This window comes from Phyllobates terribilis, unplaced genomic scaffold (assembly GCF_046119375.1).
Source record: "Phyllobates terribilis strain yellow unplaced genomic scaffold, ASM4611937v1 Scaffold_108__1_contigs__length_5656254, whole genome shotgun sequence".
Classification (NCBI taxonomy): domain Eukaryota; kingdom Metazoa; phylum Chordata; class Amphibia; order Anura; family Dendrobatidae; genus Phyllobates; species Phyllobates terribilis.
In genome coordinates, this window is record NW_027362868.1 from 3292216 (window position 1) to 3315056 (window position 22841).

Below are 22841 nucleotides of genomic sequence, written 5' to 3' on the forward strand. Positions count from 1 at the left end.
TCTGGAGCCTCAGACACCTCACTTGTGAGGGTAAGGCACTCATCCTGCGTAATGAGGTCCTGCCCGTCTTGCAGTACACGGCGCAGGCCTGGCCCCCACACGTCACTGTGTGCAGGGCCATTACCAGGACAGTGTTTCACTTTGTCTGGGGATCCAAGATGGACAGAGTCAGGCGGGCCGTCATGTACAAGGAGCCTCGCAAGGGTGGGAAGGGCGTTCCAGATATCCCCACCCTCCTGCGATCCTCTTTTGTGTGTGATTGTGTCCGCCGGACTTTGCAAGTCAAGAATGGCTCCGCGGGCAGGTCCATGTCTCGCTTCTTCCTGCTTCCTCTTTGGAGGCGACTCGGCTGGGACAAGTGGGACAGCTCCTTCCCCTACAACTGGACGACGCCATGGTTCTACGGAGACGTCGTTCGATTTGTGGGGGAGCATCAACTGGAGGGACTCAAGCCCGACTTGTGGAAGCCCAAAACTATCCACAAGCTAATCAGAGCCAAGGATGACGTGGAGAACATCACAGGACTTCACCAGGACACGCTGGAGACTGTGTGGACAAATGTGTCGTCTGACAGGCTGACCAACGGGCACAAGGACTTGTCGTGGATGGCGATTCAGGGCGGACTGCCCGTCCGGTCATTCATGCATGCCCGGAACCTGTGCAAGACCCGGTACTGCCCAAGGTGCCCCTTCGTGGAGGAAACATCTTTGCACACTTTTTGGGACTGCGGATTTGCACAGCGCCTATTGACTGCACTTGAGGACGACCTGAGGAACTCTGTCCCCAGGGCGAGCCTATCGCACCATTCTGTGCTTTACGGACTCTTCCCTGGGGTTCATACCGTCGGAGCCATCCAGGAGGCTTGGCGCCTTATGAACTGCTTCAAGGATGCCGTTTGGGTCGCCAGGAACCGGCTCATCTTGAGGAGGGAGAGGATGTCCATCCAGGACTGCCGCAGGCTGATCCACAGCCTGCTCAGAGACTATTCCATCATGGACGGTCCGGAGGACGAGGACGAGGACTAAACCCCTCCTCCCCCTCTCCCCTTATGTGTTTTGTCTTTCAATAAAGCTTCGGGCCTGTGATTTTCCCCTCCCCATCCCCTTTTTCCCAATCCCCATCCCTTATCACGGTTCGTCGTACTGTATTGATTGACATGCTTTTCTTTCAGATTGAGTGTTTTGTGTAGCATAGGGGTGTGATGTGTCTAGTTAGTGCGTCGTATCCTCATGCTATGTAAATATGATGTAGAATTCTGTGTGTACTGGGCTGCGGCACTGTACACTGTCTGTTAACTTATTTTTTGTGCTAATAAAAGATATATTCAATCAAAAAAAAAAAATCTGTTCTTATCAGTTTAATATCTGATACGTCCCCTATCTGGGGACCATATATTAAATGGATTTTTAGAACAGGGAGATGGAAAAAGAGCTTGCTCTGTCCACTCCACGCATTGACCTGGTATTGCAGTATCTCCAGGACCGGTGCACCCCTTCTTTAATGCAGTTTCTAAAATCAGAAAGAATTGAATTCAATGTTTTTTGTTCATTTTGCTTGTTTGTCGGATTTGGGGATGGACTCTTTGGCTTTGCTTTTCTTCTCCTCATTGGATTTTTCATGTTCAAAGTTGCAGAAGCCAGATTACAAGCTCATTTTGGTTCAACTTCAGCAACTGTGCATTGCATTGCCATGTAATGTGATGCAATGCTATCTTTCTAGCTCTCCCTTTTTACTTCCTTTTGGATAAACAGACATATTAGGCAAGCATTTTGGAGCTTTCACCTAAATAACTACAGGTGGTGAGATAAGCTGCACAATATAATTGACCTTTCAGTATATTGTTGCACACACACCATCTATTCAGCAAATGCCCTTGTTATCAACAGCAGCCTTTTAAACTCACCTGAGCTAACAGGTATGTGCGCTGGTTACTCTGCTGCGCTTAAAATTTCTTTTTTGGTTTGCTACAATGCCTTTTCTGAAACGTTGTCTCCTTCTGCTGGAACACTGACTTCTTTCATTTAATGCCTGCAGACTATAAAAGAGAACCCAACCCAAAAAGTTTGGTTGATTAGTCTGTGGCATTCTGTTAAACTGTTGCTTATGGCGGTCTCTGTGAGCTTCTCAGCGACATTCAGCCAGCCAGGTATCCTGCCTGCAGTAGATGGAATGTGGCAATGGAACGCTGGCTGCGCGTGTCATAATAGGCTCTGAGCCTTTCTATACCTGTGCACAGCAGCAGCCACCTTCAGTCTGCTGATGGACAGCCAGCAGCAGCAGCAGCAGGAGAGGTATGTAATCAGGAGCCCTCCTGCTAAGGGTAGACAGCTGCTCGTTCCACCCCACCCCCCGCCTTAATTGGTTCTCCTCCCTTCCAACGGTGTTGAGGCGGGTGGGAACAGCAGGGGGTGAAGGTGCTGTGTTTAAAGAGGTGGAGTTATGCAGATCTAAAACGCGTGGATTGCAGCAGCAGCAAGCCGAAAAGTGCAGGCATGTAAGGGATCTAGAGGTTGACAACATGTCTTCTTAACGGGAGTCCAGGAGCTCATCTCCACAAATGGACTTTTCAGGATCCTTGGGTGGCTCCGTAGTTTGAAACCAATTCTGGTTATCGCTTCTCGGCCTTTTGGCTAAGATCAAGTGTAGTATCTGTTCTTATCAGTTTAATATCTGATACGTCCCCTATCTGGGGACCATATATTAAATGGATTTTTAGAACAGGGAGATGGAAAAAGAGCTTGCTCTGTCCACTCCACGCATTGACCTGGTATTGCAGTATCTCCAGGACCGGTGCACCCCTTCTTTAATGCAGTTTCTAAAATCAGAAAGAATTGAATTCAATGTTTTTTGTTCATTTTGCTTGTTTGTCGGATTTGGGGATGGACTCTTTGGCTTTGCTTTTCTTCTCCTCATTGGATTTTTCATGTTCAAAGTTGCAGAAGCCAGATTACAAGCTCATTTTGGTTCAACTTCAGCAACTGTGCATTGCATTGCCATGTAATGTGATGCAATGCTATCTTTCTAGCTCTCCCTTTTTACTTCCTTTTGGATAAACAGACATATTAGGCAAGCATTTTGGAGCTTTCACCTAAATAACTACAGGTGGTGAGATAAGCTGCACAATATAATTGACCTTTCAGTATATTGTTGCACACACACCATCTATTTAGCAAATGCCCTTGTTATCAACAGCAGCCTTTTAAACTCACCTGAGCTAACAGGTATGTGCGCTGGTTACTCTGCTGCGCTTAAAATTTCTTTTTTGGTTTGCTACAATGCCTTTTCTGAAACGTTGTCTCCTTCTGCTGGAACACTGACTTCTTTCATTTAATGCCTGCAGACTATAAAAGAGAACCCAACCCAAAAAGTTTGGTTGATTAGTCTGTGGCATTCTGTTAAACTGTTGCTTATGGCGGTCTCTGTGAGCTTCTCAGCGACATTCAGCCAGCCAGGTATCCTGCCTGCAGTAGATGGAATGTGGCAATGGAACGCTGGCTGCGCGTGTCATAATAGGCTCTGAGCCTTTATATACCTGTGCACAGCAGCAGCCACCTTCAGTCTGCTGCTGGACAGCCAGCAGCAGCAGCAGCAGGAGAGGTATGTAATCAGGAGCCCTCCTGCTAAGGGTAGACAGCTGCTCGTTCCACCCCACCCCCCGCCTTAATTGGTTCTCCTCCCTTCCAACGGTGTTGAGGCGGGTGGGAACAGCAGGGGGTGAAGGTGCTGTGTTTAAAGAGGTGGAGTTATGCAGATCTAAAACGCGTGGATTGCAGCAGCAGCAAGCCGAAAAGTGCAGGCATGTAAGGGATCTAGAGGTTGACAACATGTCTTCTTAATGGGAGTCCAGGAGCTCATCTCCACAAATGGACTTTTCAGGATCCTTGGGTGGCTCCGTAGTTTGAAACCAATTCTGGTTATCGCTTCTCGGCCTTTTGGCTCAGATCTGTAATGGGTCTAGTCATTTGGCTGTCTGTGCGTTAACTCTTGTCCCTGTGGCATCGCCATTTTATGGCTTAAGTCACTTGCTGCTATAAGGAGTTGGCCAGTAGACACGACTAGCGATAATGGGACGCATTCGATACGCTGGGCCCGGTGAGGCTCGAGTGAAGTTTGGAACCCAGATTGATGTGGAAGAAGGCAAAGAAGGAATCTTTACCCTCAGCTTCGTGGTGAAGGAGATTTTGTTTGGACTCCTTGAAGTGAAGAAGGAAGAAATCTTGTGCCTCCAGCAATTCAAAAGCAAGTATAATCTTGTATTTACTTCTATGGCTGTTTGCAACAATTTCTATGATTGTTTGAAAAAGAATCTGGACAATCAATATTTGGATGGGCTGACTTTTGTCATCTTGTATTGCTCCAAAGAGGTACCTCTGACTGTTTTCATGTACAACCCACATGTGGACTTGGCTTTGATTTATGCCTTTCTAAATAGGCACTGCTATATTACCAAGGTGGCAGTAAAAGTCATGAATGAGGAGGAACTATGGACCGGTAAATATCGTTTCATGGTCAAGTTCCGGGAAAGTCCTGATGAACCAGGGGGTATACATTATCCTCCATCAAATTTTTCCATTGGGAGTGAACGGGGTTACCTGTTCTTCCCCAATGCGCCCAGGTTTTGTCGTCATTGTAGGAGGTATGGCCATACTCAGGAAGCATGCGACATCAGACAGATTATTTGCAGGAAGTGCAATGAGGTGGGTCATTCTTCCAATAATTGCAAAAATGAAATAGTCTGTAATCTCTGCGGAGAGAAGGGGCATGCCTTCAGAGACTGTATATTCCATCCTGGTTCATATGCAGGGGCAGCGGGAAGGGGAAGGAGAAGAAATGAATCTCCTGCACCCACAGCTACAACTCCGACTGCTCCAACTCCGACTGCTCCGATATCTACTCTGGCTTTCCTGGATGAGGAGGAGGCTCGGGTTGCTTTTCCAGAACTGGTTCGTGTGAATGTAAGAGGAAATATGGAGCTGGCACCTGAGCCACCGGTGCAGAGGGCCGCGTCTGTGGCTTCAGATGTCAGTGAGTCTGAGACAATAACTGATGATCGTATAGGCATGGAAGTGGCCCCGGTGGAGGATCTGGAGGCTGAAATTCCAGACATGATGGTTACATTGCAGGGGGAAGAGGAGTCTGATCTGACCAGAACACCGCATGTGGCCTGGAGCGATGTCGTTTCTGACCTTGAGGAGGAGGGAGGTCAGGGGGACTTTGACCCCCAGCGGCGGGATTATAGTTCAGATGAAGATGGAGGCGCTTCAGTGAAGAAAAAGAAGAAAACTGAACCATCCTTTTCCCCTTTAAGTGACTGCAGTGTGAGTCCAGCCCGGGTGTACCCTACTGCATCCGATCCCCAAGATGTGTCTTTTTTGGGGGAAGGCACAAACTACGATATCTGCACGTCCAGCGTCCTACCCCCAGAAGGGTTAGGATGATGTACAGGTGGGCATGTTGTCGTGACCTGCCACATCAAATTAATAGATGGGTGCCCAAGTTGCTCTCAGCATCTTGTCGCTAAATGTTAGGCTGATTAAATCTGAGTCGAGAAGAGTGGCAATTTTGGACTACTTGAGCAACTTGGATGCGGACGTATACTGTGTCCAGGAGTGTGGGATCTCCGATCCCTTAAGTGAAAATGCATGGCCTTTAGGTCAAAGTGTGTGGTCTGGTTCTGTATGTAATAAAAATTGTGGGGTAGGTGTTTTGGTGAAGGGTTATAGTGTTAAGATAGAAAGTTACATGGTGGTGGAGGCGGGGAGGTGTGTAATATGTAAGTTAAATTGTAGGGGGTGGAGGGTTAGGGTGGTAAATATGTATGCACCAATAGATAAAGGGGAGAGGCTGGAAATTTTTGAGAAATTATGTTTTTTTTTATCTGGCAAAATGCCAATAATTTTTGTTGGAGATTTCAATTGTGTGACGGAGGGGGATAAGATGGATGTTACAGGTAAAAGACTCAAGAGTCTTGTGGCGGATTTTTCCTTACAGGATGCTGCGGAAGTTTTTTTAGGTAATCCACCTCCTGCGACCTATAAGGCCGACAGGGGAGGAATAGAGTCTAGAATAGACCGTATCTTCTTTTCTTCACAAAATGTTATTTGTAGGAATTTCCAGCAGGAAGATGTTCCCTTCTCTGACCATGTGTGTTTGAGGGCACGTCTAGAAGGTAAGATTTCCTTTGTATATGGTGGTGGCGTGTGGAAACTTAATGTGCGTTTGCTGGAAGATAATAGGATCATGCGTGATTTTAGGCGAATGTATGTTAGGTGGAGGGATAAAAAAAGTGATTTCAGGAATGTGCTTGAGTGGTGGGACTGGATGAAGAGTGAGATTGGTTTTTTCTTTAGAAAAAGGGGCAGGAGGAAAGCAGCAATGAATAGAGCAAAATTTAATGATTTAAGCTCTAGACTGGAGTGGCTGAGGAAGTTAAGGATGATTGGAGTGGATGTGGATGTTTTGATGTGTCAAGTGAAAGAAGAGATTAAGAAATATATTGAGGGTAAAGGGAAAGAAATTATTTACCGTTCTAAGATTGAACATTTGGAGAAAAATGAGAAATGCACAAGGTTTTTTTTCAAAAAAGTTTTTGGGAAGAAAGTAGATATGGATGAGGTGGTGAATGGTGATGGGGTGTGTGTGAGTGGGAAGGATGTGATGCAGGAGGTGGTGTTGTTTTATAAGGAGTTGTATGGGGAAAAATGGGTTGATGATAGGATGTTGACTGATGCTTTGGGGTGTTTAGAAGGTTGTTTGGGTGAGGATGAACGTGAAATATTGGATGATGTAATTGTGTTGGATGAAGTTAAAAAAGTGGTGATGTCTGCGAGTAAGAATAAAACACCTGGGAAGGATGGACTGCCCGTGGAGTTATATGTTAAGGAATGGGACACGATGGGAAATGACTTATTGGAGGTGTGCCAGTATATGTTCACGGAGAATATGTTGAGTGAATCTATGAGAGATGGGGTGGTGGTTTTGGTTCATAAGAAAGGTGATAAAAAGGATTTGGGGAATTGGAGGCCAATCACCCTTTTGAATGCAGACTATAAGGTGTTTAGTAAATTGTTGGCTAGCCGGATGCGGGAAGTGATTGGCGGTGTGGTGGATGAAGATCAAGTGTGTGCAGTGCCTGGGAGAAGTATGACTGAAAATTTGGTGTTGTTGCGTGATGTGATTGGGGATTGTATGAGTCGTAAGCAGAAATGTTTGTTGTTTTCGGTTGATTTTGAAAAAGCTTTTGACCGTGTGTCACATAGCTTTATGTTTAAGGTTTTGTCTAAGATGGGTTATTCCAGGAATTTTGTAAACTGTGTTAGGAGTTTGTATTGTAATGTTTCAAGTGAATTTTTGGTGAATGGGTGGTTGAGTGAGAAAGTGAGAATTAAATCAGGAGTGCGTCAGGGGTGCCCTATGTCCCCTTTTTTGTTTATTAGTGTGATTGAAGTGTTGATGTGTATGGTTAGGAAGGATAAGGTTATGAGAGGTGTGATTATTCCTAGGAGTAATGGAAAGGATGTGAGAATTCTAGGTTACATGGATGATGTAGTGATTGTGAGTGGGAATATGGCTGCGATGAGTAGGGCAAGGTTGATATTAAGTTTGTTTTGTAGTGTCTCAGCTTTTAAGGTCAATTGGACTAAGAGTTCCTTTAAATGTTTTGGTGAGAGGAATGTACGGATGGATGGTGTGAGGTGTGAGGATGGTGCAATAAAGGTGCTTGGGATTAAGTTTAATGATGATTTGAAAGGAAATGAGAGTTGGGAAGATTGTGGGGTGAGAGTGGTGCGCAAGTTGAATTTTTGGCGAATGAGAGAATTAACTCTGACTGGGAAAGTTCTGATTATTAAGGCGGTTATTTTGCCTATTTTGTTGTTTGTTGCGAATGTATATCCTGCTGCTTTTAAGAAAATTAGGAAAACTGAGAAATTCATCTTTAATTTTCTTTGGGGAAGTCGCATGGAGAAATTGAAACGGGAATATGTCTATAAGTTATGTGTAAATGGTGGTTTGGATTTTCCAAATATTGATTTCTTTTTAGGGATTAGTTACGTGAAAATGGTGGTGGTGGTTCTAGGGAAAAGTAATAAGTGTGCTTATATGATGAAGTATTCGGCTGGATGGATGCTTTATGGCTTAAAGTGGGTCAAAAGGGATGCTAGAGTGCCTGTTGCTTTTAAGTGTCCTGTATGGTATGGTTGTGTTGAGAAATTTGTAAGGAAGTATGATTTGTTGTCCGTTAACATGAGTGATTTTAGGCAAAAGAAGAAAGTCATTAGGATGGTGCGTGAGCGTGAGGTGGTATGTAATATCAATGGGTTGAGAGGGGAGGAAGTAACCGAGATGTGGAGAAAATTAAGTATAGATGGTGTGACTAACAGACAGAGAGATATCGCTTGGATGATATTGCATGACATTTTGCCTGTTAGAGATGTGCAAAAGAAGAAGGATTTAGTTAAATCTGAGGTATGCCCGAGGGATGGATGTGGTTTGAGAGAGCATGTTAGACATATGGTATGGGATTGTGATTTTGCATATGATGTATGGAAGGGTATAGGGGGACTTTGCAAGGAATTGGTGGGTGTAAAGTATGTTAATTGGAAACTTGCTATGTTTGGGATGGGTGCATGTAGTAGAATTAAGGATAGGATTTTATGGTTGTTGGTGGTGTGTGTAATTGAAAGTTTGTGGGATGCGAGGAATTTGTTAGTTTTTAAAAGGAAGAAAATGTCAGTTAATGAATGTTTGAGATTGATTCTGTCACGTATGTATGTAATATACCTCTGGGATCAGGAACGTGGAAGTATTATAGATGCTGAAGGGATCTGGAAGTTTAAAAAGTGGAGGTTTTTGGTAAAGTTTAATTAGTAGTGTATAATGTACCTGATGATAAGGTTTGGTTTTATTTTTGATTATATACCAAGTGTGATGAAAGGCTAAGTGTCAATGAAAGGCTTTTGTAAGTCGATTTGATTGAGCTTATGCTCCGGCCTATCTGATTTGGTTAAAAAAAAAAAAAATCTGTTCTTATCAGTTTAATATCTGATACGTCCCCTATCTGGGGACCATATATTAAATGGATTTTTAGAACAGGGAGATGGAAAAAGAGCTTGCTCTGTCCACTCCACGCATTGACCTGGTATTGCAGTATCTCCAGGACCGGTGCACCCCTTCTTTAATGCAGTTTCTAAAATCAGAAAGAATTGAATTCAATGTTTTTTGTTCATTTTGCTTGTTTGTCGGATTTGGGGATGGACTCTTTGGCTTTGCTTTTCTTCTCCTCATTGGATTTTTCATGTTCAAAGTTGCAGAAGCCAGATTACAAGCTCATTTTGGTTCAACTTCAGCAACTGTGCATTGCATTGCCATGTAATGTGATGCAATGCTATCTTTCTAGCTCTCCCTTTTTACTTCCTTTTGGATAAACAGAAATATTAGGCAAGCATTTTGGAGCTTTCACCTAAATAACTACAGGTGGTGAGATAAGCTGCACAATATAATTGACCTTTCAGTATATTGTTGCACACACACCATCTATTTAGCAAATGCCCTTGTTATCAACAGCAGCCTTTTAAACTCACCTGAGCTAACAGGTATGTGCGCTGGTTACTCTGCTGCGCTTAAAATTTCTTTTTTGGTTTGCTACAATGCCTTTTCTGAAACGTTGTCTCCTTCTGCTGGAACACTGACTTCTTTCATTTAATGCCTGCAGACTATAAAAGAGAACCCAACCCAAAAAGTTTGGTTGATTAGTCTGTGGCATTCTGTTAAACTGTTGCTTATGGCGGTCTCTGTGAGCTTCTCAGCGACATTCAGCCAGCCAGGTATCCTGCCTGCAGTAGATGGAATGTGGCAATGGAACGCTGGCTGCGCGTGTCATAATAGGCTCTGAGCCTTTATATACCTGTGCACAGCAGCAGCCACCTTCAGTCTGCTGCTGGACAGCCAGCAGCAGCAGCAGCAGGAGAGGTATGTAATCAGGAGCCCTCCTGCTAAGGGTAGACAGCTGCTCGTTCCACCCCACCCCCCGCCTTAATTGGTTCTCCTCCCTTCCAACGGTGTTGAGGCGGGTGGGAACAGCAGGGGGTGAAGGTGCTGTGTTTAAAGAGGTGGAGTTATGCAGATCTAAAACGCGTGGATTGCAGCAGCAGCAAGCCGAAAAGTGCAGGCATGTAAGGGATCTAGAGGTTGACAACATGTCTTCTTAACGGGAGTCCAGGAGCTCATCTCCACAAATGGACTTTTCAGGATCCTTGGGTGGCTCCGTAGTTTGAAACCAATTCTGGTTATCGCTTCTCGGCCTTTTGGCTAAGATCAAGTGTAGTATCTGTTCTTATCAACTGGAGGGACTCAAGCCCGACTTGTGGAAGCCCAAAACTATCCACAAGCTAATCAGAGCCAAGGATGACGTGGAGAACATCACAGGACTTCACCAGGACACGCTGGAGACTGTGTGGACAAATGTGTCGTCTGACAGGCTGACCAACGGGCACAAGGACTTGTCGTGGATGGCGATTCAGGGCGGACTGCCCGTCCGGTCATTCTTGCATGCCCGGAACCTGTGCAAGACCCGGTACTGCCCAAGGTGCCCCTTCGTGGAGGAAACATCTTTGCACACTTTTTGGGACTGCGGATTTGCACAGCGCCTATTGACTGCACTTGAGGACGACCTGAGGAACTCTGTCCCCAGGGCGAGCCTATCGCACCATTCTGTGCTTTACGGACTCTTCCCTGGGGTTCATACCGTCGGAGCCATCCAGGAGGCTTTGCGCCTTATGAACTGCTTCAAGGATGCCGTTTGGGTCGCCAGGAACCGGCTCATCTTGAGGAGGGAGAGGATGTCCATCCAGGACTGCCGCAGGCTGATCCACAGCCTGCTCAGAGACTATTCCATCATGGACGGTCCGGAGGACGAGGACGAGGACTAAACCCCTCCTCCCCCTCTCCCCTTATGTGTCTTGTCTTTCAATAAAGCTTCGGGCCTGTGATTTTCCCCTCCCCATCCCCTTTTTCCCAATCCCCATCCCTTATCACGGTTCGTCGTACTGTATTGATTGACATGCTTTTTCTTTCAGATTGAGTGTTTTGTGTAGCATAGGGGTGTGATGTGTCTAGTTAGTGCGTCGTATCCTCATGCTATGTAAATATGATGTAGAATTCTGTGTGTACTGGGCTGCGGCACTGTACACTGTCTGTTAACTTATTTTTTGTGCTAATAAAAGATATATTCAATCAAAAAAATCTGTTCTTATCAGTTTAATATCTGATACGTCCCCTATCTGGGGACCATATATTAAATGGATTTTTAGAACAGGGAGATGGAAAAAGAGCTTGCTCTGTCCACTCCACGCATTGACCTGGTATTGCAGTATCTCCAGGACCGGTGCACCCCTTCTTTAATGCAGTTTCTAAAATCAGAAAGAATTGAATTCAATGTTTTTTGTTCATTTTGCTTGTTTGTCGGATTTGGGGATGGACTCTTTGGCTTTGCTTTTCTTCTCTTCATTGGATTTTTCATGTTCAAAGTTGCAGAAGCCAGATTACAAGCTCATTTTGGTTCAACTTCAGCAACTGTGCATTGCATTGCCATGTAATGTGATGCAATGCTATCTTTCTAGCTCTCCCTTTTTACTTCCTTTTGGATAAACAGACATATTAGGCAAGCATTTTGGAGCTTTCACCTAAATAACTACAGGTGGTGAGATAAGCTGCACAATATAATTGACCTTTCAGTATATTGTTGCACACACACCATCTATTTAGCAAATGCCCTTGTTATCAACAGCAGCCTTTTAAACTCACCTGAGCTAACAGGTATGTGCGCTGGTTACTCTGCTGCGCTTAAAATTTCTTTTTTGGTTTGCTACAATGCCTTTTCTGAAACGTTGTCTCCTTCTGCTGGAACACTGACTTCTTTCATTTAATGCCTGCAGACTATAAAAGAGAACCCAACCCAAAAAGTTTGGTTGATTAGTCTGTGGCATTCTGTTAAACTGTTGCTTATGGCGGTCTCTGTGAGCTTCTCAGCGACATTCAGCCAGCCAGGTATCCTGCCTGCAGTAGATGGAATGTGGCAATGGAACGCTGGCTGCGCGTGTCATAATAGGCTCTGAGCCTTTATATACCTGTGCACAGCAGCAGCCACCTTCAGTCTGCTGCTGGACAGCCAGCAGCAGCAGCAGCAGGAGAGGTATGTAATCAGGAGCCCTCCTGCTAAGGGTAGACAGCTGCTCGTTCCACCCCACCCCCCGCCTTAATTGGTTCTCCTCCCTTCCAACGGTGTTGAGGCGGGTGGGAACAGCAGGGGGTGAAGGTGCTGTGTTTAAAGAGGTGGAGTTATGCAGATCTAAAACGCGTGGATTGCAGCAGCAGCAAGCCGAAAAGTGCAGGCATGTAAGGGATCTAGAGGTTGACAACATGTCTTCTTAACGGGAGTCCAGGAGCTCATCTCCACAAATGGACTTTTCAGGATCCTTGGGTGGCTCCGTAGTTTGAAACCAATTCTGGTTATCGCTTCTCGGCCTTTTGGCTAAGATCAAGTGTAGTATCTGTTCTTATCAGTTTAATATCTGATACGTCCCCTATCTGGGGACCATATATTAAATGGATTTTTAGAACAGGGAGATGGAAAAAGAGCTTGCTCTGTCCACTCCACGCATTGACCTGGTATTGCAGTATCTCCAGGACCGGTGCACCCCTTCTTTAATGCAGTTTCTAAAATCAGAAAGAATTGAATTCAATGTTTTTTGTTCATTTTGCTTGTTTGTCGGATTTGGGGATGGACTCTTTGGCTTTGCTTTTCTTCTCCTCATTGGATTTTTCATGTTCAAAGTTGCAGAAGCCAGATTACAAGCTCATTTTGGTTCAACTTCAGCAACTGTGCATTGCATTGCCATGTAATGTGATGCAATGCTATCTTTCTAGCTCTCCCTTTTTACTTCCTTTTGGATAAACAGACATATTAGGCAAGCATTTTGGAGCTTTCACCTAAATAACTACAGGTGGTGAGATAAGCTGCACAATATAATTGACCTTTCAGTATATTGTTGCACACACACCATCTATTTAGCAAATGCCCTTGTTATCAACAGCAGCCTTTTAAACTCACCTGAGCTAACAGGTATGTGCGCTGGTTACTCTGCTGCGCTTAAAATTTCTTTTTTGGTTTGCTACAATGCCTTTTCTGAAACGTTGTCTCCTTCTGCTGGAACACTGACTTCTTTCATTTAATGCCTGCAGACTATAAAAGAGAACCCAACCCAAAAAGTTTGGTTGATTAGTCTGTGGCATTCTGTTAAACTGTTGCTTATGGCGGTCTCTGTGAGCTTCTCAGCGACATTCAGCCAGCCAGGTATCCTGCCTGCAGTAGATGGAATGTGGCAATGGAACGCTGGCTGCGCGTGTCATAATAGGCTCTGAGCCTTTATATACCTGTGCACAGCAGCAGCCACCTTCAGTCTGCTGCTGGACAGCCAGCAGCAGCAGCAGCAGGAGAGGTATGTAATCAGGAGCCCTCCTGCTAAGGGTAGACAGCTGCTCGTTCCACCCCACCCCCCGCCTTAATTGGTTCTCCTCCCTTCCAACGGTGTTGAGGCGGGTGGGAACAGCAGGGGGTGAAGGTGCTGTGTTTAAAGAGGTGGAGTTATGCAGATCTAAAACGCGTGGATTGCAGCAGCAGCAAGCCGAAAAGTGCAGGCATGTAAGGGATCTAGAGGTTGACAACATGTCTTCTTAACGGGAGTCCAGGAGCTCATCTCCACAAATGGACTTTTCAGGATCCTTGGGTGGCTCCGTAGTTTGAAACCAATTCTGGTTATCGCTTCTCGGCCTTTTGGCTAAGATCAAGTGTAGTATCTGTTCTTATCAGTTTAATATCTGATACGTCCCCTATCTGGGGACCATATATTAAATGGATTTTTAGAACAGGGAGATGGAAAAAGAGCTTGCTCTGTCCACTCCACGCATTGACCTGGTATTGCAGTATCTCCAGGACCGGTGCACCCCTTCTTTAATGCAGTTTCTAAAATCAGAAAGAATTGAATTCAATGTTTTTTGTTCATTTTGCTTGTTTGTCGGATTTGGGGATGGACTCTTTGGCTTTGCTTTTCTTCTCCTCATTGGATTTTTCATGTTCAAAGTTGCAGAAGCCAGATTACAAGCTCATTTTGGTTCAACTTCAGCAACTGTGCATTGCATTGCCATGTAATGTGATGCAATGCTATCTTTCTAGCTCTCCCTTTTTACTTCCTTTTGGATAAACAGACATATTAGGCAAGCATTTTGGAGCTTTCACCTAAATAACTACAGGTGGTGAGATAAGCTGCACAATATAATTGACCTTTCAGTATATTGTTGCACACACACCATCTATTTAGCAAATGCCCTTGTTATCAACAGCAGCCTTTTAAACTCACCTGAGCTAACAGGTATGTGCGCTGGTTACTCTGCTGCGCTTAAAATTTCTTTTTTGGTTTGCTACAATGCCTTTTCTGAAACGTTGTCTCCTTCTGCTGGAACACTGACTTCTTTCATTTAATGCCTGCAGACTATAAAAGAGAACCCAACCCAAAAAGTTTGGTTGATTAGTCTGTGGCATTCTGTTAAACTGTTGCTTATGGCGGTCTCTGTGAGCTTCTCAGCGACATTCAGCCAGCCAGGTATCCTGCCTGCAGTAGATGGAATGTGGCAATGGAACGCTGGCTGCGCGTGTCATAATAGGCTCTGAGCCTTTATATACCTGTGCACAGCAGCAGCCACCTTCAGTCTGCTGCTGGACAGCCAGCAGCAGCAGCAGCAGGAGAGGTATGTAATCAGGAGCCCTCCTGCTAAGGGTAGACAGCTGCTCGTTCCACCCCACCCCCCGCCTTAATTGGTTCTCCTCCCTTCCAACGGTGTTGAGGCGGGTGGGAACAGCAGGGGGTGAAGGTGCTGTGTTTAAAGAGGTGGAGTTATGCAGATCTAAAACGCGTGGATTGCAGCAGCAGCAAGCCGAAAAGTGCAGGCATGTAAGGGATCTAGAGGTTGACAACATGTCTTCTTAACGGGAGTCCAGGAGCTCATCTCCACAAATGGACTTTTCAGGATCCTTGGGTGGCTCCGTAGTTTGAAACCAATTCTGGTTATCGCTTCTCGGCCTTTTGGCTAAGATCAAGTGCAGTGATTTAGCGATTGCTGCCTTGGTTTTGGTTGGAGGTGTCTAGGGTACCTGGCTCGTCGGCCTTGGGGGATCGTCCTTACCTAATTGTGGGGACTTCACCCCCTTGCTGCTATAGGCGTGTCGGCTTAGTCCCCAGACAACGGGAAGTGATCATACTCGCTCCTTCTGTGTGTTGGAGTGGAGATTACGCTCATTCTGTTGGAGAATCATGGCAACAGAGGCGGAGTTGTGGCCGAAGTTGGAGGTTCCAGAACATGCACGTGTGGAGACCGCTTTCCGGATTTTTGTCCGGAGAGACTGTCAGAAGGTTAAGGACTTTCGGTTTATTATGAAGGAGATCATCTTGGGTGTCGCAAAGGTGAATAAAGAAGACATCGTGGCAGTTATGGATTATCCCCAAAAGGGTGTCTATGACGTGTTTTTTGAGTCTAGGAAGATTTTGGAGAACTATATGGATTCTTTTGATGAATTGAGACATGAGAAGTTTGTTGGAATTCGGTTTCAACGTCACGTATTTAGTAGTGAAAAGATGGTGACAGTGAAAATGTTTTCACCACTGGTTCCAGAAGAGGACATTGTCACGTTTTTGAGTGGTTTTGCCAAGTCTGTAGTATCAAAAGGTAAAGTAATGAATGAATTCGGAGTATGGACGGGAAAGTGGAAATTTTTTGTGGAATTTAACATGAACAAGGATAGGAGTTTTTCCTACCCGCCTCAAAGGTTTAAGCTTGGTAAAGTAAGTGGGAATTTATTCTTTAATGGGATGGATTCCTTTTGTTCAATTTGTGAGGTATATGGTCATAAACGTGAAGACTGTACTGCAGAAAAGTGTTGGAAGTGTAAAGCGGAAGGACATGTTTCTAAATCATGTCCAGTAGAAAGGAATAAGTGTAACCTGTGTATGGAAATTGGGCATAGGTTTAAGGAATGCCCAAAGAGAAAGAGTAATAAGGAGAAGATGGAAAGTGCAAAGGCGGAAAAGAAAGAAAAAAAGAAGACGGTAGAGGTTCAGAGGCAAACAGAAGAGGAGGAAGCTGATAAAGAAATGGACAAAGTTAAAAAAGGAATTGCGGAAATGAAGGGAAGTGGTGTGTGTTTTGAAGCTTTTTTTCCAAAGGTAATCGCAAGTGTGAAGGCAAATAAAGAGAGGTTTTTTGAAACCTATAAGGTGGGAAGGACATGGATAGATTATGTGAATACAAACTTTGAATCTTTCTCGCAAGAGAAAGGACTGTTGGAGTATCTAACATATTATGCGTTGAAGGGAGGAATGCAGTAATGTGTTTTGTTTCCTTCCTCTATATATTATGTGTCTGAGAGGAAATACTGGTTGTTGTTTTGTTTTTTTTGTATATGCATTAAATAATGTTTTTTTGTTTTAAAATGACACGATGATGGATTTGGTCCATCACCGTTTTCAGAAGTATGGAATCGAGATGGTACTTGTAATCTGAGTGTTAAGAAAAAAAAAAAAAAAAATCTGTTCTTATCAGTTTAATATCTGATACGTCCCCTATCTGGGGACCATATATTAAATGGATTTTTAGAACAGGGAGATGGAAAAAGAGCTTGCTCTGTCCACTCCACGCATTGACCTGGTATTGCAGTATCTCCAGGACCGGTGCACCCCTTCTTTAATGCAGTTTCTAAAATCAGAAAGAATTGAATTCAATGTTTTTTGTTCATTTTGCTTGTTTGTCGGATTTGGGGATGGACTCTTTGGCTTTGCTTTTCTTCTCCTCATTGGATTTTTCATGTTCAAAGTTGCAGAAGCCAGATTACAAGCTCATTTTGGTTCAACTTCAGCAACTGTGCATTGCATTGCCATGTAATGTGATGCAATGCTATCTTTCTAGCTCTCCCTTTTTACTTCCTTTTGGATAAACAGACATATTAGGCAAGCATTTTGGAGCTTTCACCTAAATAACTACAGGTGGTGAGATAAGCTGCACAATATAATTGACCTTTCAGTATATTGTTGCACACACACCATCTATTTAGCAAATGCCCTTGTTATCAACAGCAGCCTTTTAAACTCACCTGAGCTAACAGGTATGTGCGCTGGTTACTCTGCTGCGCTTAAAATTTCTTTTTTGGTTTGCTACAATGCCTTTTCTGAAACGTTGTCTCCTTCTGCTGGAACACTGACTTCTTTCATTTAATGCCTGCAGACTATAAAAGAGAACCCAACCCAAAAAGTTTGGTTGATTAGTCTGTGGCATTCTGTTAAACTGTTGCTTATGGCGGTCTCTGTGAGCTTCTCAGCGACATTCAGCCAGCCAGGTATCCTGCCTGCAGTAGATGGAATGTGGCAATGGAACGCTGGCTGCGCGTGTCATAATAGGCTCTGAGCCTTTATATACCTGTGCACAGCAGCAGCCACCTTCAGTCTGCTGCTGGACAGCCAGCAGCAGCAGCAGCAGGAGAGGTATGTAATCAGGAGCCCTCCTGCTAAGGGTAGACAGCTGCTCGTTCCACCCCACCCCCCGCCTTAATTGGTTCTCCTCCCTTCCAAGGGTGTTGAGGCGGGTGGGAACAGCAGGGGGTGAAGGTGCTGTGTTTAAAGAGGTGGAGTTATGCAGATCTAAAACGCGTGGATTGCAGCAGCAGCAAGCCGAAAAGTGCAGGCATGTAAGGGATCTAGAGGTTGACAACATGTCTTCTTAACGGGAGTCCAGGAGCTCATCTCCACAAATGGACTTTTCAGGATCCTTGGGTGGCTCCGTAGTTTGAAACCAATTCTGGTTATCGCTTCTCGGCCTTTTGGCTAAGATCAAGTGTAGTATCTGTTCTTATCAGTTTAATATCTGATACGTCCCCTATCTGGGGACCATATATTAAATGGATTTTTAGAACAGGGAGATGGAAAAAGAGCTTGCTCTGTCCACTCCACGCATTGACCTGGTATTGCAGTATCTCCAGGACCGGTGCACCCCTTCTTTAATGCAGTTTCTAAAATCAGAAAGAATTGAATTCAATGTTTTTTGTTCATTTTGCTTGTTTGTCGGATTTGGGGATGGACTCTTTGGCTTTGCTTTTCTTCTCCTCATTGGATTTTTCATGTTCAAAGTTGCAGAAGCCAGATTACAAGCTCATTTTGGTTCAACTTCAGCAACTGTGCATTGCATTGCCATGTAATGTAATGTAATGCAATGCTATCTTTCTAGCTCTCCCTTTTTACTTCCTTTTGGATAAACAGACATATTAGGCAAGCATTTTGGAGCTTTCACCTAAATAACTACAGGTGGTGAGATAAGCTGCACAATATAATTGACCTTTCAGTATATTGTTGCACACACACCATCTATTTAGCAAATGCCCTTGTTATCAACAGCAGCCTTTTAAACTCACCTGAGCTAACAGGTATGTGCGCTGGTTACTCTGCTGCGCTTAAAATTTCTTTTTTGGTTTGCTACAATGCCTTTTCTGAAACGTTGTCTCCTTCTGCTGGAACACTGACTTCTTTCATTTAATGCCTGCAGACTATAAAAGAGAACCCAACCCAAAAAGTTTGGTTGATTAGTCTGTGGCATTCTGTTAAACTGTTGCTTATGGCGGTCTCTGTGAGCTTCTCAGCGACATTCAGCCAGCCAGGTATCCTGCCTGCAGTAGATGGAATGTGGCAATGGAACGCTGGCTGCGCGTGTCATAATAGGCTCTGAGCCTTTATATACCTGTGCACAGCAGCAGCCACCTTCAGTCTGCTGCTGGACAGCCAGCAGCAGCAGCAGCAGGAGAGGTATGTAATCAGGAGCCCTCCTGCTAAGGGTAGACAGCTGCTCGTTCCACCCCACCCCCCGCCTTAATTGGTTCTCCTCCCTTCCAACGGTGTTGAGGCGGGTGGGAACAGCAGGGGGTGAAGGTGCTGTGTTTAAAGAGGTGGAGTTATGCAGATCTAAAACGCGTGGATTGCAGCAGCAGCAAGCCGAAAAGTGCAGGCATGTAAGGGATCTAGAGGTTGACAACATGTCTTCTTAACGGGAGTCCAGGAGCTCATCTCCACAAATGGACTTTTCAGGATCCTTGGGTGGCTCCGTAGTTTGAAACCAATTCTGGTTATCGCTTCTCGGCCTTTTGGCTAAGATCAAGTGTAGTATCTGTTCTTATCAGTTTAATATCTGATACGTCCCCTATCTGGGGACCATATATTAAATGGATTTTTAAAACAGGGAGATGGAAAAAGAGCTTGCTCTGTCCACTCCACGCATTGACCTGGTATTGCAGTATCTCCAGGACCGGTGCACCCCTTCTTTAATGCAGTTTCTAAAATCAGAAAGAATTGAATTCAATGTTTTTTGTTCATTTTGCTTGTTTGTCGGATTTGGGGATGGACTCTTTGGCTTTGCTTTTCTTCTCCTCATTGGATTTTTCATGTTCAAAGTTGCAGAAGCCAGATTACAAGCTCATTTTGGTTCAACTTCAGCAACTGTGCATTGCATTGCCATGTAATGTGATGCAATGCTATCTTTCTAGCTCTCCCTTTTTACTTCCTTTTGGATAAACAGACATATTAGGCAAGCATTTTGGAGCTTTCACCTAAATAACTACAGGTGGTGAGATAAGCTGCACAATATAATTGACCTTTCAGTATATTGTTGCACACACACCATCTATTTAGCAAATGCCCTTGTTATCAACAGCAGCCTTTTAAACTCACCTGAGCTAACACGTATGTGCGCTGGTTACTCTGCTGCGCTTAAAATTTCTTTTTTGGTTTGCTACAATGCCTTTTCTGAAACGTTGTCTCCTTCTGCTGGAACACTGACTTCTTTCATTTAATGCCTGCAGACTATAAAAGAGAACCCAACCCAAAAAGTTTGGTTGATTAGTCTGTGGCATTCTGTTAAACTGTTGCTTATGGCGGTCTCTGTGAGCTTCTCAGCGACATTCAGCCAGCCAGGTATCCTGCCTGCAGTAGATGGAATGTGGCAATGGAACGCTGGCTGCGCGTGTCATAATAGGCTCTGAGCCTTTATATACCTGTGCACAGCAGCAGCCACCTTCAGTTTGCTGCTGGACAGCCAGCAGCAGCAGCAGCAGGAGAGGTATGTAATCAGGAGCCCTCCTGCTAAGGGTAGACAGCTGCTCGTTCCACCCCACCCCCCGCCTTAATTGGTTCTCCTCCCTTCCAACGGTGTTGAGGCGGGTGGGAACAGCAGGGGGTGAAGGTGCTGTGTTTAAAGAGGTGGAGTTATGCAGATCTAAAACGCGTGGATTGCAGCAGCAGCAAGCCGAAAAGTGCAGGCATGTAAGGGATCTAGAGGTTGACAACATGTCTTCTTAACGGGAGTCCAGGAGCTCATCTCCACAAATGGACTTTTCAGGATCCTTGGGTGGCTCCGTAGTTTGAAACCAATTCTGGTTATCGCTTCTCGGCCTTTTGGCTAAGATCAAGTGTAGTATCTGTTCTTATCAGTTTAATATCTGATACGTCCCCTATCTGGGGACCATATATTAAATGGATTTTTAGAACAGGGAGATGGAAAAAGAGTTGCTCTGTCCACTCCACGCATTGACCTGGTATTGCAGTATCTCCAGGACCGGTGCACCCCTTCTTTAATGCAGTTTCTAAAATCAGAAAGAATTGAATTCAATGTTTTTTGTTCATTTTGCTTGTTTGTCGGATTTGGGGATGGACTCTTTGGCTTTGCTTTTCTTCTCCTCATTGGATTTTTCATGTTCAAAGTTGCAGAAGCCAGATTACAAGCTCATTTTGGTTCAACTTCAGCAACTGTGCATTGCATTGCCATGTAATGTGATGCAATGCTATCTTTCTAGCTCTCCCTTTTTACTTCCTTTTGGATAAACAGACATATTAGGCAAGCATTTTGGAGCTTTCACCTAAATAACTACAGGTGGTGAGATAAGCTGCACAATATAATTGACCTTTCAGTATATTGTTGCACACACACCATCTATTTAGCAAATGCCCTTGTTATCAACAGCAGCCTTTTAAACTCACCTGAGCTAACAGGTATGTGCGCTGGTTACTCTGCTGCGCTTAAAATTTCTTTTTTGGTTTGCTACAATGCCTTTTCTGAAACGTTGTCTCCTTCTGCTGGAACACTGACTTCTTTCATTTAATGCCTGCAGACTATAAAAGAGAACCCAACCCAAAAAGTTTGGTTGATTAGTCTGTGGCATTCTGTTAAACTGTTGCTTATGGCGGTCTCTGTGAGCTTCTCAGCGACATTCAGCCAGCCAGGTATCCTGCCTGCAGTAGATGGAATGTGGCAATGGAACGCTGGCTGCGCGTGTCATAATAGGCTCTGAGCCTTTATATACCTGTGCACAGCAGCAGCCACCTTCAGTCTGCTGCTGGACAGCCAGCAGCAGCAGCAGCAGGAGAGGTATGTAATCAGGAGCCCTCCTGCTAAGGGTAGACAACTGCTCGTTCCACCCCACCCCCCGCCTTAATTGGTTCTCCTCCCTTCCAACGGTGTTGAGGCGGGTGGGAACAGCAGGGGGTGAAGGTGCTGTGTTTAAAGAGGTGGAGTTATGCAGATCTAAAACGCGTGGATTGCAGCAGCAGCAAGCCGAAAAGTGCAGGCATGTAAGGGATCTAGAGGTTGACAAGATGTCTTCTTAACGGGAGTCCAGGAGCTCATCTCCACAAATGGACTTTTCAGGATCCTTGGGTGGCTCCGTAGTTTGAAACCAATTCTGGTTATCGCTTCTCGGCCTTTTGGCTAAGATCAAGTGTAGTATCTGTTCTTATCAGTTTAATATCTGATACGTCCCCTATCTGGGGACCATATATTAAATGGATTTTTAGAACAGGGAGATGGAAAAAGAGCTTGCTCTGTCCACTCCACGCATTGACCTAGTATTGCAGTATCTCCAGGACCGGTGCACCCCTTCTTTAATGCAGTTTCTAAAATCAGAAAGAATTGAATTCAATGTTTTTTGTTCATTTTGCTTGTTTGTCGGATTTGGGGATGGACTCTTTGGCTTTGCTTTTCTTCTCCTCATTGGATTTTTCATGTTCAAAGTTGCAGAAGCCAGATTACAAGCTCATTTTGGTTCAACTTCAGCAACTGTGCATTGCATTGCCATGTAATGTGATGCAATGCTATCTTTCTGGCTCTCCCTTTTTACTTCCTTTTGGATAAACAGACATATTAGGCAAGCATTTTGGAGCTTTCACCTAAATAACTACAGGTGGTGAGATAAGCTGCACAATATAATTGACCTTTCAGTATATTGTTGCACACACACCATCTATTTAGCAAATGCCCTTGTTATCAACAGCAGCCTTTTAAACTCACCTGAGCTAACAGGTATGTGCGCTGGTTACTCTGCTGCGCTTAAAATTTCTTTTTTGGTTTGCTACAATGCCTTTTCTGAAACGTTGTCTCCTTCTGCTGGAACACTGACTTCTTTCATTTAATGCCTGCAGACTATAAAAGAGAACCCAACCCAAAAAGTTTGGTTGATTAGTCTGTGGCATTCTGTTAAACTGTTGCTTATGGCGGTCTCTGTGAGCTTCTCAGCGACATTCAGCCAGCCAGGTATCCTGCCTGCAGTAGATGGAATGTGGCAATGGAACGCTGGCTGCGCGTGTCATAATAGGCTCTGAGCCTTTATATACCTGTGCACAGCAGCAGCCACCTTCAGTCTGCTGCTGGACAGCCAGCAGCAGCAGCAGCAGGAGAGGTATGTAATCAGGAGCCCTCCTGCTAAG

At 44.7% G+C, this 22841-nt stretch overlaps 10 non-coding genes and 2 pseudogenes across 10 annotated transcripts; all 12 read left to right on the top strand.

Annotated features, from left to right (window-relative positions):
- Positions 1–1296: 1296 nt before the first annotated feature.
- Positions 1297–1495, top strand: LOC141200840 (U2 spliceosomal RNA). Its single transcript, XR_012272546.1, has one exon. It is a non-coding gene; the product is annotated as a U2 spliceosomal RNA (small nuclear RNA).
- Positions 1496–2610: 1115 nt separating this feature from the next.
- On the top strand, positions 2611–2801 carry LOC141200101 (U2 spliceosomal RNA). The gene has a single exon (XR_012271833.1). It is a non-coding gene; the product is annotated as a U2 spliceosomal RNA (small nuclear RNA).
- Positions 2802–8993: 6192 nt separating this feature from the next.
- On the top strand, positions 8994–9173 carry LOC141200861 (U2 spliceosomal RNA; annotated as a pseudogene).
- A 1115-nt stretch (positions 9174–10288) lies between these two features.
- LOC141200981 (U2 spliceosomal RNA) lies at positions 10289–10382 on the top strand (annotated as a pseudogene).
- An 818-nt stretch (positions 10383–11200) lies between these two features.
- LOC141200826 (U2 spliceosomal RNA) lies at positions 11201–11394 on the top strand. Its single transcript, XR_012272535.1, has one exon. It is a non-coding gene; the product is annotated as a U2 spliceosomal RNA (small nuclear RNA).
- A 1115-nt stretch (positions 11395–12509) lies between these two features.
- LOC141200102 (U2 spliceosomal RNA) lies at positions 12510–12700 on the top strand. The gene has a single exon (XR_012271834.1). It is a non-coding gene; the product is annotated as a U2 spliceosomal RNA (small nuclear RNA).
- Positions 12701–13815: 1115 nt separating this feature from the next.
- On the top strand, positions 13816–14006 carry LOC141200103 (U2 spliceosomal RNA). Its single transcript, XR_012271835.1, has one exon. It is a non-coding gene; the product is annotated as a U2 spliceosomal RNA (small nuclear RNA).
- Positions 14007–16605: 2599 nt separating this feature from the next.
- On the top strand, positions 16606–16789 carry LOC141200934 (U2 spliceosomal RNA). The gene has a single exon (XR_012272611.1). It is a non-coding gene; the product is annotated as a U2 spliceosomal RNA (small nuclear RNA).
- A 1115-nt stretch (positions 16790–17904) lies between these two features.
- Positions 17905–18095, top strand: LOC141200104 (U2 spliceosomal RNA). Its single transcript, XR_012271836.1, has one exon. It is a non-coding gene; the product is annotated as a U2 spliceosomal RNA (small nuclear RNA).
- Positions 18096–19215: 1120 nt separating this feature from the next.
- On the top strand, positions 19216–19406 carry LOC141200303 (U2 spliceosomal RNA). The gene has a single exon (XR_012272027.1). It is a non-coding gene; the product is annotated as a U2 spliceosomal RNA (small nuclear RNA).
- Positions 19407–20521: 1115 nt separating this feature from the next.
- On the top strand, positions 20522–20711 carry LOC141200782 (U2 spliceosomal RNA). Its single transcript, XR_012272492.1, has one exon. It is a non-coding gene; the product is annotated as a U2 spliceosomal RNA (small nuclear RNA).
- A 1115-nt stretch (positions 20712–21826) lies between these two features.
- LOC141200630 (U2 spliceosomal RNA) lies at positions 21827–22017 on the top strand. The gene has a single exon (XR_012272345.1). It is a non-coding gene; the product is annotated as a U2 spliceosomal RNA (small nuclear RNA).
- The last annotated feature ends 824 nt before the right edge of the window (positions 22018–22841 follow it).